The sequence below is a fragment of the Panthera uncia genome, chromosome A2, assembly GCF_023721935.1.
Source record: "Panthera uncia isolate 11264 chromosome A2, Puncia_PCG_1.0, whole genome shotgun sequence".
NCBI lineage: Eukaryota > Metazoa > Chordata > Mammalia > Carnivora > Felidae > Panthera > Panthera uncia.
In genome coordinates this window covers 100,046,510-100,066,093 of record NC_064816.1, presented here as the reverse complement: position 1 = coordinate 100,066,093, position 19,584 = coordinate 100,046,510, and the positions used below count along the sequence as shown (strand labels likewise).

Genomic DNA, 19,584 nt, shown 5'->3' with positions numbered 1-19,584 from the left:
AGTGACTTCGTAATGTCTGTCTCCATAGGAATGAAGTGCATCTTGTGTTCAATATTAAATGGCGACCTCCAAAGTATAAATAATGAGAGTCTGGAAAAATATTTCACCTTACAATCTGTAACCCATTTCATCATCTATGTTCCTTCAACAATGCCAGGTACAAAGCAGTCTTGCTTTCCTAATGTTTCTAATAATTATCAAGTGAGAACTTTCATTTTTATTAACTGAAATTAAAAAGCATTGTCTACTGAGTTAAGCATAGGTAGCAATTTCTTAAGTATCTCTAGACAACAGTAATATTATCAGTGTCACCAAATACATCACTCTTTATCTCAGAATCTTATAAAACCAAATTCAATCATTGTTGAGCTCTTAGTAAACTGACTTTATTAAATAAATGAAATTCAAGTATAATTTTTTTCCCATGAAAAACCACATCCTTGCCTATAAATATTAAGGTGGAGAAGGCTTCCTTTATATACTTTGTCTCTAGGTTCAACAGCATCTGTGAGTTAGACTTTGTCAACATTAGAAAAGTAGAGAAATTACCAATATTATAAACCAATCTGAATCATTTATAAATATGTTGCATACAAGGGATGGGGCTTTGAATGTCATTTTGGCAATGTAGTTTTAATATAGTGTTCAAACCATAATAGTCACTGTATGTTGTTTTAATTTTTTTTCCCCAATTTATCTCTACTGAACAGAGATACTATGTTTGATTGACTCTTGAACAGGTATTTTCCACTTTTGGGCAAGAGTTTCTAGAGATTACATTTTGATTAGATCTTAACAGAAGCAAATTTTCCTCTATGCTTTCCGCTGTCTTCTTCATGTGAGACACTGACAGAAGGTGTTAATTTAGCAGGTAAAGGTGGCAAGACATTTTTTGCTAGGTAGCACTGAATTTATGTATTTAAACAGATTTTTTTCAATAAATATAGTACAGTTCTATACATGTATTTTCTCTTCCGTCTGATTTTCTCAACATCTTCTCTTTTCTAACTTACTTTATTATAAGAATACAGTATATAATATACATAACAAAATATGTGTTAATTAACTATGTTATCAGTAAGGCTTTTCTGGTCAATGATAAGCTCTATTGGTTAATCTGGGGGTAGTCAAAAGTCACATGCAGTTGTTGGAACACCTAGCCCTCTCATGTTATTCAAAAGTCAACCATAGTTTATAAATGCATGTCTCTTCTAATATTGCCTCCTGCTCAGGACAGGTGAAGAATTGTTCCACATTGTTCTTTATGCTAAGGACATGTCTTACATGATCTTGCCTTTATGTGCCTTTAAACCGTTTCCATAGGTAACAAGATCCTATCTCCTTTTTCCTCTGTACAAAGATAACTGTGATTTGGATGAAGAAAAGGATTATGAAGGGGAGGAAAAGGCATTTAACCCTAACTGCTAAAGTATAACACACTGTAATTGCTATAGTAGAACATCATCAAAATAATGAAAATAGCAATAAAAGCTTTTATTTATTTTTTTACTTAGAGAGAGAGAGAGAGAGAGAGAGAGGACAGGGGAGAGGGGCAGAGGAAGAGAGAGAATCTTAAGCAAGCTCCATGCTCAGCACGGAGCCTGACATGGGGCTCAATCTCATGGGATCATGAGATTAGCCAAAATCAAGAGTCACATGCTCAACCAACTGAGCCACCCAAGCATTCCAACAGGTTTTATCATTATAAATAAAAACAGTAGATTTAGACACAATAAACCTCCATAAAGGATTTTAGAGGTTGGTTTATTTTTTTTGTTTGTTTACAAGTGCTAATTTGTGTAAGAACTTTATAAGCAATTCAAGATTAATAAAAGCATTGAAATAGCTCAGGCAGCAAATCAAATATCATTGACTAATGATTGCATAATGAATGAAACTGCAAATATAGAAGCTTCTCACCAAAAAGTATTTCTTCACTACTGAATATTAATGGCAGTAAAAAATTTCTTCTCATAAATGGCACGTTTTTGTTTACTCTTTGCTGAGTTAAGACATCTGTTTGTTTCCCAGCAAAAGAAGACCCTTACTACACGGATCATTTTCTTAGTGACAGTCCTGACAATTTTGACATTTGTTTCACAAAGTGTTCTGAAGCAGCCAGCAAGAAAATGTACCCTTTGGGGCCACTGGAAAGTGTAGACAGGTTTACCTCTTAACACTGAAGCTTGCTAATTCATACTCCAGAAAACATGTTGATTGTAACCACCCTGCAGATCTGCTAGTTACATGTGGAATTTCAATACCCACTCACATAACAACAACCCATAATGCCAAATGACTGACGACGGTTCTTTAGCCTTCTTGCTCTTTTTACACTGACAGCATTGTTGTAGTAATGAGAATGAGAATGTCTAGGCATACACGGTCCATGGGATTACGGTCTAATGCTCCTGGTGGTAACATAAGACTGAGGAAGTTATTCTAACAGAGAACAGCAAAAACATTCTTACCTAAACTAAGTATTCTAACAGTAAAAACACTGCCATTCTTACCTAAACTAAATCTCTCTTACCAATGAATAAAACTTGCAAGGTTTTGTTTAAATGCTATTAAAGCTTCCACTATCAATTGGAACAGAGGCACCCTCAATTTTCCTTATTTACAGAACTGTCTTGGTTTTCATAATAGTTCAAAGAATTGATGCCAATTAATAAAACCCATCCATCCTGCTTTTTCTTTCTCTTCGGAGATAACCAACTCCAAAAAAAGGGCAGTTATTTTAGCAGCTAGAATTTCTACTGCTCAGGTAATATTTGGACTCAAATTAGTCTATTAACCCTATAGACAGCCAAATTGTAAGTGATTTCTCTTTAAGTAGTATTATACAAAGGGACAACTTTCCCCATTGTTTGTTTTTATCTTTAAAGAAGAAAGTATAAATACTTTATAATGCAGATACCTGTCAAATACCACCATACCCAAGTGATTAAGGTTAATATCACCAGTAATACTTGTTCACAGTAATTAACCCTTCGCTATGATGCACTAAAAAGGGCACATCAGGTCTGTGGTATCCTTCCTAATAATGCATAATCTCAATCTAATCATGAGAAAGCATCAGATAAACATTATATAAAATAATTAAACAGTAGTCTTCAAAACTGTCAAGGTCATCAAAGACCATACAAAGTTTGGACTGTCACAGATGGGAGAAGACTAAGGGAACATGATGATTAAAAACTGATGGGATCCTGGGCCACGAAAAGGGTATTAGTGGGAAAACTGGCAAAATTTAAATATGGTCTATGCAGTAGTTAATAGTATTGTCTTGATGTTAATTCCTGGTTTCAGTTATCTACTTTAGTTATAAAAATCGATAACACTTCAGCAAGCTGGATAAAGGGCAAATGGGAATTACCTGTACTATTTTTGCATTTTTCTTAAATCTAAAATTATTTCAAAAAGCAATTTAATAAATGGTGACTCAATGAAAGGTTTTCTGCATTCAAAGTAAGTATCACGTATATATAAAGATTTTATGTGGAAAAAAATTCAAGGCACCTATAGCTGCTCACATTGAAAATACACAGCCAAAACAGTTTGCTTTCCATTGTTCTACTTAAAATTCCTTTCGTAAGTATCTCAAATGTTCATAATGGTGATGTTCTTAATTTTTATTTCCTTGTTTATGCTTTCATATATTTTCTTTTCTACTTATGGATTACTTTTACCAACAGAAAACATAAGATTTTTTTAAAATAAATCCCTTTATAATCTCACCCTTTGAACTATTTCCAGAAATAAGCATAGTGGAGGTCAATGTTTACAAAGAGAATTTCAGTTGTTTTCACTTTACTGAATTTCTTACTTATAGCAGACAGATACATGGTAGTACAGCAGTAAAATGAAGTGAGGAGGTGCAGCTAAGCACTAACTTAACCTATTTCTATTTTCTTGTATTATCTTTAGATTTTAAATATTCCTTTGGCTAATCCGAGAGTTATTGTAGTTGGATTCAAATTAATAGTCAAAATTATCTTTATGCTTTAACAATGGTCTTTTTAAAAATGTTAGTGAATATATATGTGTATATATATTTATGGCTTTTGACAAAAAAAGATACACACTTAATCTGTTATATTAGTTATAGAATAGGTATCAAAAAGCAATATATACTCTTCCAATCTATGGTCAAAAACTGCTGTCTTTTATTTACTTAAAGTATGTTCCAGATATAATTCTCAACAACATTTAAGATTATGCTTTTAATACAGAAAATGTGCTGGTGCTGCACAATGAAGAAAAAATTTATTTTAATAACTGGAAAAATACTGATGATAATGAAAATGTTTTAGGCAAAATGAGCACGCTGCATGCTTCAGACTAAAATTAATTAGAGCTTTTAATGTTTTACAATTCCACCATAATTCTTTAAATGGTGCATTTCCTTCATAGTAATAAACACTTGGATCATTAAGTAAAGTGCAAGATGTGTGTGATGTGCTACATTTAACAACCTTTGGCTCTTTTTTCTGTACTTCTGCATTCAGTTTTCCAATGCACTGAATAAGCAATTGAAGACCACAATTAAATTTCCTGACTTTGCATATTTGAGATTCTTATTTCATTTAATACAAAAGGTAATTAATCTACCATTTTATAACTGAATCCAACTTTAGTGGGCCATGATAGATACTGAAATGAACTTACAAGAAATGCTTAATTAAATATAGTGTAAAAAGCATAAGATGGTTTTTTTTTTCCTTATGACAGAAGTTGCATATTTAATTAGAAAGTCTAGGGCTATATTATAAAATTAAAGTAACTGGGGAGGTTCTTAGTAAACCTAGCTCAAATACTTACGTCTTGTAAGTAAATTTCTACCTTTTTTTCTACTTTGTGGTTCAGAAAAGAAATAACCAAGGAAATTTCCCTTAATTTAATATTATAAAATCATATCCTTTATTTTAATAGCAAGTAAAACAGATAAAAGGGCAGAAATGAATATCCGATTTCATGTATGAGAATACATGAACAATTCTGTTTCATTTGTTAAGCAATCACTTATCTCCGATTTGTGATTGTGGAACAAATTTAATGGACTAGGTTTCCTTTTCTGAGTCTTTAGTTCCTCTTGTCATGTTTTACTTTGTGGTGGCTTTTGGTAGCATGGAAATAGGGAAGTTAGAAATAAAACACTGGGTTTTCCAGTGTTTCCCAGAGCCAGAAAGACCCTCAGGACTAGCACAACCATCTGGAGAGGGTATATTTATATTAAAGGAAATGAAGATCAGTGAGTGAAAGGTGAGAGTCAGGCAAAATAGCTAGCAGAAAGGAAAGAAAGGAAATGAATGACGGATGGTAAGTGTGAGTGAGAGTAGGCTCTTAATGAACATAAACCCTATTCTGTAAGTTTATATCCTTATATCTTCCCATAAACATGAATAAAAAGCACAATTTCTGTAACATTAATTTTTAGATATTTCAGGTACGTTTAAGATATGAACCTTCTAGGGCTAAAAATACCACTATCCTCTTCCTATGGAGCTTATGGTCTTAAAGATTAAAAAAAATCTTCTTATAGAAGTCTAATATCTGAGAAATAAGCATAGAAGTATATGCTAGATTCTGCATGAGATGCCCCTACCTTGATAACTCACCTTCATTTGTAACATTTTTGCTTTAAAAGATATTTACTTGGTTTGAAGTATTCAGTTTTGTAAGTTGGTATGCAGTCAGCACTGATTACAGAAAAACAAAACAAAAATATCTCAAATTCTTTAATGGTCCAACATAAATATATTTTCAAGTGAGGATAGCAAAAGTTTTATATGTTTTTTCATGTAGTACCTTATTTATGTTTTTATTTACTTATTAATTTTAATTAAGCATGGTTGACATAATGTTATATTAGTTTCAGGTGTACAACATGCTGATTGACAACTATATATATATTACTCAGTGCTCACCACAGTAAGTATAGTTCCCATCTGTCACCATACAAAGTTACTAAAATATTGACTATATTCCCTATTCAGTACTTTTCATCCCCATGACTTATTTTATAACTAACTGAAACTTTGTATCTCTTTGTCCCCTTCACCTATGTTTCCATTCCCCACACCCTTCCCCTCTGGCACTTATGTTTATTCTATTCAGGAGTGTTTCTGCTTCACTGTTTTTAGTTCCACATATAAGTGATATCATACTGTATTTGTCTTTGTCTTACTTTACTCAGCATAATATTCTCTAGGTCCATCTATGCTGTTACATATTCTACCGTAATTTCTTTATCCACCACAATTTCTTTATGCGTTCAGCTACCCACCGACACTTAGATTGCTTCCAAATCTTGGCTATGATAAATAATGCTGCAATAAACATAGGAGTACATGTATCTTTTGAATTACTATTGTTTTTTTCTTTGAGTAAATACCCACAAGTAAAATTACTGTGTTGTATGGTTTTTCTATTTTTAACTTTTGGAGGAAACTCCATGCTGTTTTCCATAGTGGCTGCACCAATTTACATTCCCACCAACAGTGTTTTAGGGTTCCTTTTTCTCCACATCCTTGCCAAATCTTGCTATTTCTTGTCTTTTTTTCCCCACTAGGTTATTTATTTTTGAGAAGGAGTGCAAGTGGGGTAGTGGCAGAGAGAGAAGGAGATAGAGAATCCCAAACAGGCTCTGTGTTGTCAGCGCTAAGCCCAGCAAGAGGCTTGATCTCACGAATCATGAGATCATGACCTGAGCTGAAATCAAGAGTTGGTTGCTTAACCGAATGGGCCACCTAGGCACCCCATTTCTTGTCTTTTTGATACTAAGTGGTCTTTGTGGTTTTGATTTGCATTTCCCTGACGATCAGTGATGTTGAACATCTTTTCATGTATCTGTTGGCCATCTGTATACCTTCTTTGAAAAAAATGTCTCTTCAGATCCTCTGCCCATTTCTTTTTTTTTTATTATATTTATGATTTTATTTTTTAATTTACATCCAAATTAGTTAGCAAATAATGCAACAATTATTTCAGGAGTAGGTTCCTTAACCCCTTACCCATTTAGCGCATCCCTCCTCCCACAACCCCTCCGGTAACCCTCAGTTTGTTCTCCATATTTATGAGTCTCTTCTGTTTTGTCCCCCTCCCTGTTTTTGTATTATTTTTGTTTCCCTTCCCTTGTGTTCATCTGTTTTGTCTCTTAAAGTCCTCATATGAGTGAAGTCATATGATTTTTGTCTTTCTCTGACTGACTTAATTTCACTTAGCATAATACCCTCTAGTTCCACCCAAGTAGTTGCAAATGGCAAGATTTCATTTTTTTTGATTGCCAAGTAATACTCCATTGTGTATACAAGCCACATCTTTTTTATCCATTCATCCATCAATGGACATTTGTGCTCTTTCCATACTTTGGCTATTGTTGATAGTGTTGCTATAAACATGGGGGTGCATGGGTCCCTTCGAAACAGCACACCTGTATCCCTTGGATAAATACCTAGTAGTGCAATTGCTCGGCCGTAGGGTAGTTTGATTTTTAATTTTTTGAGGAACCTCCAGACTGTTTTCCAGAGTGGCTGCACCAGCTTGCATTCCCACCAACAGTGTAAAAGAGACCCTCTTTCTCTGTATCCTCGCCAACATCTGTTGTTGCCTGAGTTGTTAATGTTAGCCATCCTGACAGGTGTAAGGTGGTATTTCATGGTGGTTTTGATTTTTATTTCCCTGATGATGAGTGATGTTGAGCATTTTTTCATGTGTTGGTTGGCCATCTGGATGTCTTCTTTGGAGAAGTGTCTATTCATGTCTTTTGCCCATTTCTTCACTAGATTATTTGTTTTTTGGGTGTTGAATTTGATAAGTTCTGTATAGATTTTGGATACTAACCCTTTATCTGATATGTCATTTGCAAATATCTTCTCCCATTCTGTCAGTTGCCTTTTGGTTTTGCTGATCGTTTCCTTTGCTGTGCAGAAGCTTTTAATTTTGATGAGGTCCCAGTAGTTCATTTTTGCTTTTGTTTCCCTTGCTACTGGAGATGTGTTGAGTAAGAAGTTGCCGCCACCAAGATCAAAGAGGTTTTTGCCTGCTTTCTCCTCGAGGATTTTGATGGCTTCCTCTCTTACATTTACGTCTTTCATCCATTTTGAGCTTATTTTTGGGTATGGTGTAAGAAAGCGGTCCAGGTTCATTCTTCTGCATGTCACTGTCCAGTTTTCCCAGCACCTCTTGCTGAAGACTGTCTTTATTCCACTGAATATTCTTTCGTGCTTTGTCAAAGGTTAGTTGGCCATATGTTTCTGGGTCCATTTCTGGGTTCTCTATTCTGTTCCATTGATCTAAGTGTCTGTTCTTGTGCCAGCACCATACTGTCTTGATGATTACAGCTTTGTAGTGTAGCTTGAGGTCTCGGATTGTGATGCCTCCTGCTTTGGTTTTCGTTTTCAAGATTGCTTTGGCTATTCGGGGTCTTTTCTGGTTCCACACACATTTTAGAATTGTTTATTCTAGCTCTGTGAAGAATACTGGTGTTATTTTAATGGGTATTGCATTGAATAGGTAGATTGCTTTGGATAGTATCGACATTTTAACGATATTTGTTCTTCCTATCCAGGAGCACGGAATCTCTTTCCATTTTTTTGTGTCTTCTTCAATTTCTTTCATAAGCTTTCTATAGTTTTCAGTGTATAGCTTTTTCACCTCTTTGGTTAGATTTATTCCTAGGTATTTTATAGTTTTTGGTGCAATTGTAAATGAGATCAATTGCTTGATTTCTCTGTTGCTTCATTGTTGGTGTATAGGAATGCAACTGATTTCTGTGCATTGATTTTATATCCTGCAACTTTGCTGAATTCATGAATCAGTTCTAGCATTTTTTAGTGGAATCTTTTGGGTTTTCCATGTAGAATATCACGTCATCTGTGAAGAGTGAAAGTTTGACCTCCTCCTGGCTGATTTGGATGCCTTTTCTTTCTTTGTGTTGTCTGACTGCAGAGGCTAATTAAGACTTCCAATACTATGTTGAATAACAGTGGCGAGAGTGTACATCCCTCTCCTGTTCCTGACCTTAGGGTGAAAGCTCTCAGTTTTTCCCCATTGAGGATGATATTAGCGTTGGGTCGTTCATATATGGCTTTTATAATCTCGAGGTATGATCCTTCTATCCCTCCCTTCTTGAAGGTTTTTATCAAGAAAGGATGCTGTCTTTTGTCAAATGCTTTCTCTGCATCTATTGATAGGATCATATGGTTCTTGTCCTTTTCTTGCATTGATGTGATGAATCACGTTAATTGAGTGTGGATATTGAACCTGTCCCGCATCCCAGGTGTAAATCCCACTTGGTCGTGGTAAATAATTTTTTCAATGTATTGTTGAATCTGGCTGGCTAATATCTTGTTGAGGATTTTTGCATTCATGTTCATCAGGGAAATTGGTCTATAGTTCTCCTTTTTCATGGGGTCTCTGTCTGGTTTTGGAATCAAGGTAATGCTGACCTCATAGAAAGAGTCTGGAACTTTTCCTTCCATTTCTATATTTTGGAACAGCTTTAAGAGAACAGGTGTTAACTCTTCCTTAAATGTTTGGTAGAATTTCCCCTGGAAAGCCATCTGGCTCTGGACTTTTGTTTTTTGGCAGATTTTTGATTACTAATTTGATTTCTTTACTGGTTATGGGTCTGTTCAAATTTTCTGTTTCTTCCTGTTTCAGGTTTGGAAGTATGTATGTTTCTAGGAATTTGTCCATGTCTTCTAGATTGTCCATTTTATTGGTGTATAGTTGTTCATAATATCCTCTTATTATTGTTTTTGTTTCTGCTGTGTTGATTGTAATCTCTCCTCTTTCATTCTTGATTTTATTTTATTTTTTTATCGGTTTTTTTTTTTTTTTTTTTTTGAGACAGGGAGAGACAGAGCATGAACAGGGGAGGGTCAGAGAGAGGGAGACACAGAATTTGAAACAGGCTCCAGGCTCTGAGCTGTCAGCACAGAGCCCGACGCGGGGTTCCAACTCACGGACCGCGAGATCATGACCTGAGCCGAAGTCGGCCACTTAACCGACTGAGCCACCCAGGCGCCCCTTGTTCTTGATTTTATTATGTGGGTCCTTTCCTTTTTCTTTTTGATCAAAGTGGCTAGTTGTTTATCAATTTTGTTAATTCTTTCAAAGAACCAGCTTCTGGTTTCATTGATCTGTTCTACTGTTTTTTGTTATTGTTGTTATTGTTTTGATAGCATTAATTTCTGCTCTAATCTTTATTACTTCCTGTCTTCTGCTGATTTTTGGTTTTATTTGCTTTTATTTTCCAGCTCTTTAAGGGGTAAGGTTAAGTTGTGTATCTGAGGTCTTTGTTCCTTCTTTAGGAAGGCCTAGATTGCTATAGACTTTCATCTTATGACCGCCTTTGCTGCGTCCCAGAGGTTTTGGGCTGTGGTGTTATTTTCATTGGTTTCCATGTACTTTTTAATTTCCTCTTTAACTTCTTGGTTAGCCCATTAATTCTTTAGTAGGATGTTCTTCAGTCTCCAAGTATTTGTTACCTTCCCAAATTTTTTCTTGTGGCTGATTTTGAGTTTCATAGCATTGTGGTCTGAAAATATGCACAGTATGATCTCGATCTTTTTGTAGTTGAGGGCTGATTTGTGTCCCAGTATGTGGCCTATTGTGGAGAACATTCCATGTGCACTGGAGAAGAATGTGCGTACTGCTGCTTTAGGATGAAATGTTCTGAATATATCTGTTAAGTCCATCTGGTCCAGTGTGTCATTCAAAGCCATTGTTTCCTTGTTGATTTTTTGATTACATGATCTGTCCATTGCTGTGAGCAGGGTGTTGAAGTCTGGTATTACTATCGATGAGTTTCTTTATGTTTGTGATTGATTTATATGTTGGGTGCTTCCACAATTGGTGCATAAATGTTTACAAATGTTAGGTCTTCTTGATGGATAGACCCCTGAATTATGATATAATGCCCTTCTCCATCTCTTGATACAGTCTTTATTTTAAAGTCTTGATTGTCTGATACAAGTATGGCTACTCTGGCTTTCTTTTGTTGACCATTAGCATGATAGATGGTTCTCTATCCCCTTACTTTCAATCTGAAGGTGTCTTTAGGTCTAAAGTGGGTCTCTTGTAAACAACATATAGATGGATCTTGTTTTCTTATCCATTCTGCTACCCTATGTCTTTTGATTGGAGCATTGAGTCCATTGACGTTTAGAGTGAGTACTGAAAGAGGAATTTCTTGCCATTATGTTGCTTGTAGAGTTGGAGTTTCTGGTGGTGTTCTTTGGTTCTTTCTAAACTTCGTTGCTTTTGGCCTTTCTCTCCTCTCTCTCTCTCTCTCTTTTTATTTTCATCTTTTCTCCCCTCACAGAGTCCCCCTTAAAATTTCTTGCAGGGCTGGTTTAGTGGTCACAAACTCCTTTAATTTTTGTTTGTCTGGGAAACTTTTTATCTCTCTTTCTGTTTTGAATGACAGCCTTGCTGGGTAGAGAATTCTTGGCCGCATATTTTTCTGATTCAGCACATTGAATATATCCTGCCACTCCTTTCTGACCTGCCAAGTTTTTGTGGATAGCTCTGCTGGGAACCTGATCTGTCTTCCCTTGTAGGTTAAGGACTTTTTTTCCCTTGCTGCTTTCATGATTCTTTCCTTGCCTGAGTATTTTGTGAATTTGACTATGATATGCCTTGTTTGATGGTCGTTTTTTTGTTGAATTTAATGGGAGTCCTCTGTGCTTCCTGGATTTTGATGTATGTGTCTTTCCCCCGGTTAGGAAAGTTTTCGGCTATGATTGGCTCATATAACACTTCTACCCCTATTTCTCCCTCTTCTCCCTCACCCATAAGATTCTGATGTTGTTCCTTTTTAATGAGTCACAAATCATCTACTATTCACTAAATGTAACATTTCAAAAATCTCAAATGTGCTAATATTTAGAGACAGTACATATAAACTTCTACTTTCCCTACAGACACTCAAGGAGAAGAAATATTTCTAAATTTATGCTGTTTTATTTTTTTACCCTAAATATACACATACAGGTTTAAATTCTCAGGGATTTAAAAAAATTCTACCAAATTAAAATGAAGTAAAAATAAGGTCTAAAAATGTCTGAAATATGCAAGATATGAGATAGGGCGATCACCAAAGTATAGTACTCAAAAGACTTCCAAGTTGGATTTCAAAAATCAGAGATTGGCTCATTAAAGTTTTCAGATATATATACACTGTTTACTATGACTAGAATTTATTGAGCAATAACAGTTATAAAAGCTGGAAAATACTTGTATGTAGCATATTTATTTATTCATTAACATAAGCAATAACCATGATATTGGGATTGGCCACTAGAAGACTACCATCTTTTTCTTAATTTTTTTTTTTAACATTTATTCATTTTTGAGATACAGAGAGAGAGGGAGACACAGAATCTGAAGAAGGCTCCAGGCTCTGAGCTATCAGCACAGAGCCTGACAGACAGCAAAACATTACCTGAGCTGAGGTCAGATGCTTAACCAGTTGAGCCACCCAGGCACCCCAAGAGTGCCATCGTTAGTAGGATGTGACAACATTTTGTTTATACTTCAAAATACAACAAGGAGTTTGATGCAGCACAGATTAAAAAGACACTATATATTTTAAAAGAAAAAAAATTTTTTTTGCTTAGTAAGGCCCTAAGGTTAATTTTTACCAAAATTAACTTCTATACTGCCGTTAGAAAAATCATAATCTTTGGCCATTTTAACTGAAACCACAATTTTAAAAAAAAGAGAAAGATAAAATACATTTTATATTTCCTTTGCTGAGTTTTGATATTCTAAATAAAGGATAGTTATAGCTCATATGTGTCAAATTACTGTCAAAGAAACAAACAGAATTTACATAAATGGTAATGGTACATTCAACCTTAATATTACTTTAGAGAATGGGTAGAAGACACTCAACAAGTAAAAAATACCATAAACTCCCTTAATGAAAATTACATTAACTTTTTTTACATAACTTGACTTCACTGAATGAAACTTATCAAAGTGAAAACCAGAATTTGTATTAAGATAAAAAGCTGACAGAATATTTCAGTAATTAAAATTCTTCTATTGTTATGGTTTCTGAGGCCAGATAAACTGTAAATGTTTTAAACTGACAAATTTCAGACTAAGAAATAACTTCAAATATACGTAATAAAATATCTAGATAGATTTTCATTAGGAACTTATAAACTGTCTCAATTTAAGTTATTTTCAATATATAATGCCCTTTTTAAGCAGGAAGTTGTCAACGTATTTATCTCCAAAGCCACATCAAAATCAAAGAAGGACTTGAGGCTAATTTGCAAACAACTAGGATATGTATGGAACATCTCTTAACTCGCTTACAGTTCTCAGAGTAATTAAGTCACAGAATATTAAAGTTGAAAGATTCCTATCAGATCTTATCTAATCCCGCACATTATATATGAAAATACTGAGCACTAAATAGACAAAAATACGAAACCACTTTCTTTACTAGGTTATCTAGGGACATAAAACAACTCCCCAAACTGTCTTCCAAACTCAAATGATTTAAAACTATACTGCTAAAAGAAAAATGTAACTTTACAGTGGAGAAACCTGACAAACACTAACTTAACTTGACTGAGCATGGTTAACATAACTAGTAATACATATTGACATGCTATTTCCCCTCATATGATGTACTGAGAAGGGACATCACCTCTAGTCTGTGGTAGCCTCAATCTAAGCATGAGGAAATACCAGACAAACCCAAATTGAAGGATAGTCTATAAAATAAATGAGTAATACTCTTCAAAAGTGTCAAGGTTTGAAAGGCAAGAAAAGGGTAATAATTGCCACCATCCAGAATACCCATGAATGGGGATTCTGGACCAGAAAAAGGACATTAGTGACAAAACCGGTAAAATTCAAACAAATTCTATAGTTTACTTAAAAGTATTACAATATTAAGATTTGCGTTTGATCATTGTTCTGTGTTTATATAAGATGTTAACATAAGGAGAAGGTGGGTACTCTCCATAAAATTTTTGCAACTCTTAAAATCTAAACTTGTCTCAACACAAAAAGTAAAAACAGATGAGCAAATAAAAAAATCTTTGTTAGGATGATTTAGAAATAAATATGCTTTGGTTTTAAATACTATAAAGTTTCTCACCAAAGTAGTATGTAGAGGTAATCAGAGTTATACATAAAGAGGTTTTGGCATTTCCATAATATGAACAACTCATTACAGACTCTATAAAGTAGTGCCTTTAGTAAAAAAATGCTAGTAAAATCATACAGTCATTTAGTGATGTTTCACATGTGAAGTTCACTGTCATGTTTTTCTGATTCATGAAGTTTAACAACCATTAGAACAATATTCAACTGTAATACAGTAAAATATATGATTTGTTTTTATTATTTCATTTGGTCGTATTTTGGGTAGTAGATGTTCTTATTAATACTAACATGTTATTTTCATACCTTTAATCAGTGCCTTCAAAAATGATGTCTGACTGTTATCTAGAGGAAAAGAGGTATTCTTGCTTAACAACGAAAATTTCTCCAAAGAAGTTACCACTTGACCTAAGACTGACTTAATAGGGTACAGATGTCAAACCAAAGCAAAAATGTTAGTAAGTCAAAACCTAAAGATCAATCAATTGATCTATTCATTTTTGGTAACCCAATGACAGACCTGATTGTATTGATCAAATAATCTTTACATTTTAGAAGAGTCTGGAAAATAGTTTGTTCATTGACTCATATTAAACATTATCTTACAGAGAGGGAGGCAAACCATAAGAGACTCTTAAACACAGAGAACAGACAGGGTTGCTGGAGGAGGGGGTGGAAGTGGGGAATGGACTGCATGGGTGATGGGCACTGAGGAGGGCATCTGTTGGGATGAGCACTGGGTGTGTATGTAAGTGATGAATCATTGGGTTCTGCCCCCCACAATCAAAACTACACTGTATATTAACTAATTTCAGTTTAATAAAACTAAAACAAAAACATTGTCTTATAAAGATGGTTTTAACTCTTGAAGTAAATTATATTCCTAGAATAAATTCTATTCCTAGAATCTTCTTCCCTTTTTACTCTTACAAAAATTTAATGAGGGGGGCCTAGGTGGCTCAGTTGGTTGAGTGTCCGACTCTTGATTTTGGCTTAGGAAGTGATCTCATCATTCTTAGGAATGAACTCCATGTCAGGCTCTCTGCTGTCATAGAGCCTGCTTGGGATTCTCTCTCTCCTTCTCTCTTTGTCCCTACCTTGCTTGTATGTGTGCACGTGTACTCTGTCTCAAAATAAACAAATAAACTTAAAAAAAAATTAATGAACAGTGACTGAGTTGGACATTAGGCAAGGTATTGGAAATAACAAAGATGGATAAAAGTTCTTGCTGCCTAGAGCAGTCCATGTTCGAATTTGGTAGGCATGCATACAATTACAATGCAATGGAGAAAGTACATCAGGCATATAAATGTGAAGAGAAGAAAACTGACCATGATAATACATAGAAGAGTTTGCCTTTTTTTAATGATTAATATTCTAGAGAGGTGGGCTATGTCATCAAAATAACAAACCTTTCCTCATGCCCAAAGATTAGTATTGTGAATCTTTAAAACAAATACTTCTCACTGTAACTTACACTATCCTTGTATTAAGGTAAATTCAACATCAAGGGCATCTTTCAGAAATAAAACTATGTTTAGAAAGTGAATCTTAAAAACTTTACTCCCAAGTGAACAGATTAAGTTGCCTCAAATATCTCTATTTCAAGTTGAATACTATTTTCCCCAGAGTGAACCCATTAGTCTTCATAGTTTTATTGGAAATTAACAGCTCATTAGATGTCCAGTAACACATCTTCTATGGCACATTAATTTTTCATGGATTTTGCTTCAAGAAAAATTAAAAATATTATTTTAGAAAATTCCACACACAAAAATGCTCTAACAGTGGTTTTTCACAATCAGTGTCAAAAATAACAGCCACATTTCCATATCTAGAACTTGTAGATTACTGCTTAGCCACTGTTTTGCTTTTTTTAAGAAAAAGATTTCTAGACAAATGGCACCTTTTACTCTGATTTTGTATGCTTAGTTTACTTCTGTCATAAAGGTGTCAGTCAATGAGGAGTCCTCTGACTTTATGCACGAAACTTGCTATTCCTCAGCACTCAGATTGTTCTCCATAACATGTATCACAATGAAAGGATCATTTACTTATTTACATATCATGTGTCTTCTTTCACTAGGCTGTAAGCTCCATGATAGAAGATTTTTCCCTGTCTTGCTTATTACCACAGTATCCTAAGGAATTAGTGCTATTCCTATCCTACTTTGGCTTCTTAATGAATATTTCTTGACTACATGAATAAATTTACTACTATACAGATGCACAGGAAACAAATAAATAATACTTTTGACTTTTTGTATACATATCAAATACCAAGTATTTACATACATTATATGTAATCTTCACAAATGCCAGGAAAGAATAAGTATTTTTAATATTTTCATTCCCATTTCTCATTGAGAAAATTGAGGATTGGAGACATTAAGGAACGGCTCTTAGTCACACACTTAAAAATATGACAACCTAGGATTCAAATTCAGCTCTGACTCCAAAGAGTCCTCTTTCATATACCAAAGGGACAATTACAATTGCCTGTGATCAATACATTTTAAAAGCGTCCCATACATTCTGAAAAATAACTCAATTTTGCTCACTGGCTACTGACCACATTAATTATTCAGTTTAACAAAAAGATTCTAAGTCTATCTCACAGAAGTGACTGAAAAACAACCTTTAAATCCAAAACAGTTCTACAATTCTGCTCCCTAAAGATAATCTGTAGAAATCTTGATAAACATACTGATTGCCTTTTCACTTTTTCAAATATTATGACAGTATTTAGGATTTGTTGTATGATATTTCCTAAATCTCATGAGGAAATAGAAATAGTTGAGGACAAAAAGGGTATGGGTAAAATGTCACAAGAATCAATTTTTGAGCAACACACAATTCTGCACTACTTTGGGATGACTGCTCTTATGTCTTCAAATAAACTCATGTAAAGATAATTTATTATCAAGGTCCATGGCTTTCTCAATTTTTTACTAATTACTAACACAAAAGCTTACTTTTTGAGAAAATAAAAATAGCCTCTATTTGTAAGAAGAATCATAAGCCTCTAGAGGTAGGACTCCTCTGGGCTCTTGGGAATGCTGAGAGTTCAAACTCAAGGGTCTCAAAAGAAAATCCGAGTACAATATTAAATTGACTCTGACAAAACCCAATGATTAATGAAAAATGAAGTTATACAGTTGAAAATATAAAAATGACAAAAGTTAATGATCTCATAGCCACATTATGTGGCAGTCATACTGTTCAATCAAAAATCCATTAAACATTTAAAAGTTCTAATTTTCATAATACAGATGGTTCACTAATTACCCAGGGAATTTAAATTTATAATTATCCGTTGCAATGAGAGGGTTTTTAAAGAATTATTTTATTTTGCTTATTTTAAAATTACTGTATTTTATCACAGACAGAAAATACATAAATAGAATGCAGCTCCTTTTTTTCCCATTTTCTTTTAAAATAGGAAATAAAGTATATGGTCTGTAATTCACCACAGATTGAAATGTTTTATTGATAAATTCAATTTCAAAAGAATTATAAAACAGGAATATTACTGAGTAATAGTAGGCATTTGAAACTGTGACACCATTGTGTCCCATCTGACTGTAGGTAGCCTGAAGCAGGGCTTTATTCTGCTGATACAAAGGTAGTAAACCCCAAAATTAATTTGTGTTACATGTTTCACATCACAAGCAGCACAATAATATGTAATATTATGTTGACTTCTGAAAAGCCATATGGAAAACTTGGTAACATTGTTTTTTTAGAAAAATTGTAGGCTTCTAATATACAAAATAAATCTACATGACTTATTTAAACTAAGCTTTACTTAAAATAAAAAGTTAATGATGTGTTTCCTTCTTTCTTTCCTTTAGTTTTTCATTCAGTAATTATTTAATGAATACCTATTACGTGCAATATGTTCAGGGTAGAGAGGACAGCAAACACAGCTGATCCCGGTGATCAGGAAATTTATACACTTGAAAGGTAAAGTGTCTTCAATTCAGACCTATGTTCTTTATACCAGACACCTCCAGGTTTCTTCAGGGTATCAAATTATTTTTGTTATAAATGTTGCAAACATAACAGTAATCATAACCGTAACTTATAACACTTAACCTTTCAGTATTCCTTCTCCATCCTTTTCCCCTTTCTTTCCAATACATTGAGTTGGATATTACTTATTCCCTGGTATGTTTTTATATTTTAACATTTTATATGAATGGCATCATATTATATATCTTCTACAGTTTGCAGTTTCTTTTCTTTTTTTTAATTTTATTTAAACCCAAGTTTGTTAACATATAGTGTAATAATGGTTTCAGGAGTAGAATTTAGGGATTTGTCACTTACATATAACACCCAGTGCTCAACACAAGTGCCCTCCTTAATACCCATCGCCCATTTAGCCCATCCCTCACACCCCCCCCAGCAACCCTTAGTTTGTTCTCTATATTAAGACTCTTATGGTTTGCCTCCCTGCAGTTTGTTTTCAACATTACATTTTATCAATTTATTTAAACTTTCTTAATATAAATGTTTTTAACTCAAACACTAACTTCATACACTTGAAACATTCCAACTAAGGTCAAGGTGATAACACGCATACCACTATTATTTAATCTTGTTTTGGAGATATTAGCCAACACTATTAGACAAGAGAAAGACAAAGTATAAAGTTGTAAAAGAGGAAGTAAAACCAACCGTATTTGTGTATACCTAGAAATGTCCAGGGAATCAACTGAAACACCCTTACAAACAATAAGAGAATACAGTGAGGACCTCTATTGATAATATGAGGAAAATCAACAATAGGTTAAAAAAAACCCAATAGATTATTCAAGACAACTCTAAATTCTCTATCTGCGTTCTTCTAGTTACATCCCTAAATTTCGAGAGGAGAGTGATCAAAACAAGAAAACTGTCCACTATGTGTATTTCCAAGAGGAAATCGATACATAAGCAAGTCACATTTAGAGATAAATCAGGTATGGAGATAAGTTACAACAGATTTCTATGTTTTTTTTCAGAGCACTCTTCTCTACTAAGAGCTGTTAAGATTTTAGAGATAGGAGGTACCTTACTTAGAGGATGGATCATTTGATCTATTCTTTTTTATAATGCTGATAGAAAAGCCATTCTTAGAGTACATAACTGACTTCCCCAGGGTCCCATAGCTAATTAATAGTAAAGTTGGATTCAGAATTCATGTCTCCTAGGTTGCTGTCTGGAACTGTCTTTCATGATGGATTAATATTGACCGTAATGGGGGCGCCTGGGTGGCGCAGTCGGTTAAGCGTCCGACTTCAGCCAGGTCACGATCTCGCGGTCCGTGAGTTCGAGCCCCGCGTCAGGCTCTGGGCTGATGGCTCGGAGCCTGGAGCCTGTTTCCGATTCTGTGTCTCCCTCTCTCTCTGCCCCTCCCCCGTTCATGCTCTGTCTCTCTCTGTCCCAAAAATAAATAAAAAA

At 34.4% G+C, this 19,584-nt stretch overlaps 1 protein-coding gene and 1 long non-coding RNA gene across 3 annotated transcripts in view; one reads left to right on the top strand and one right to left on the bottom strand.

Moving 5' to 3' along the window:
* The window catches only part of PHF14 (PHD finger protein 14), a 209,249-nt gene that overhangs the window by 789 nt on the left and 188,876 nt on the right, over nt 1–19,584 (bottom strand). The window lies entirely within an intron of this gene.
* Nucleotides 1–19,584, top strand: part of LOC125929948 (uncharacterized) — a 184,209-nt gene that overhangs the window by 86,709 nt on the left and 77,916 nt on the right. The window lies entirely within an intron of this gene.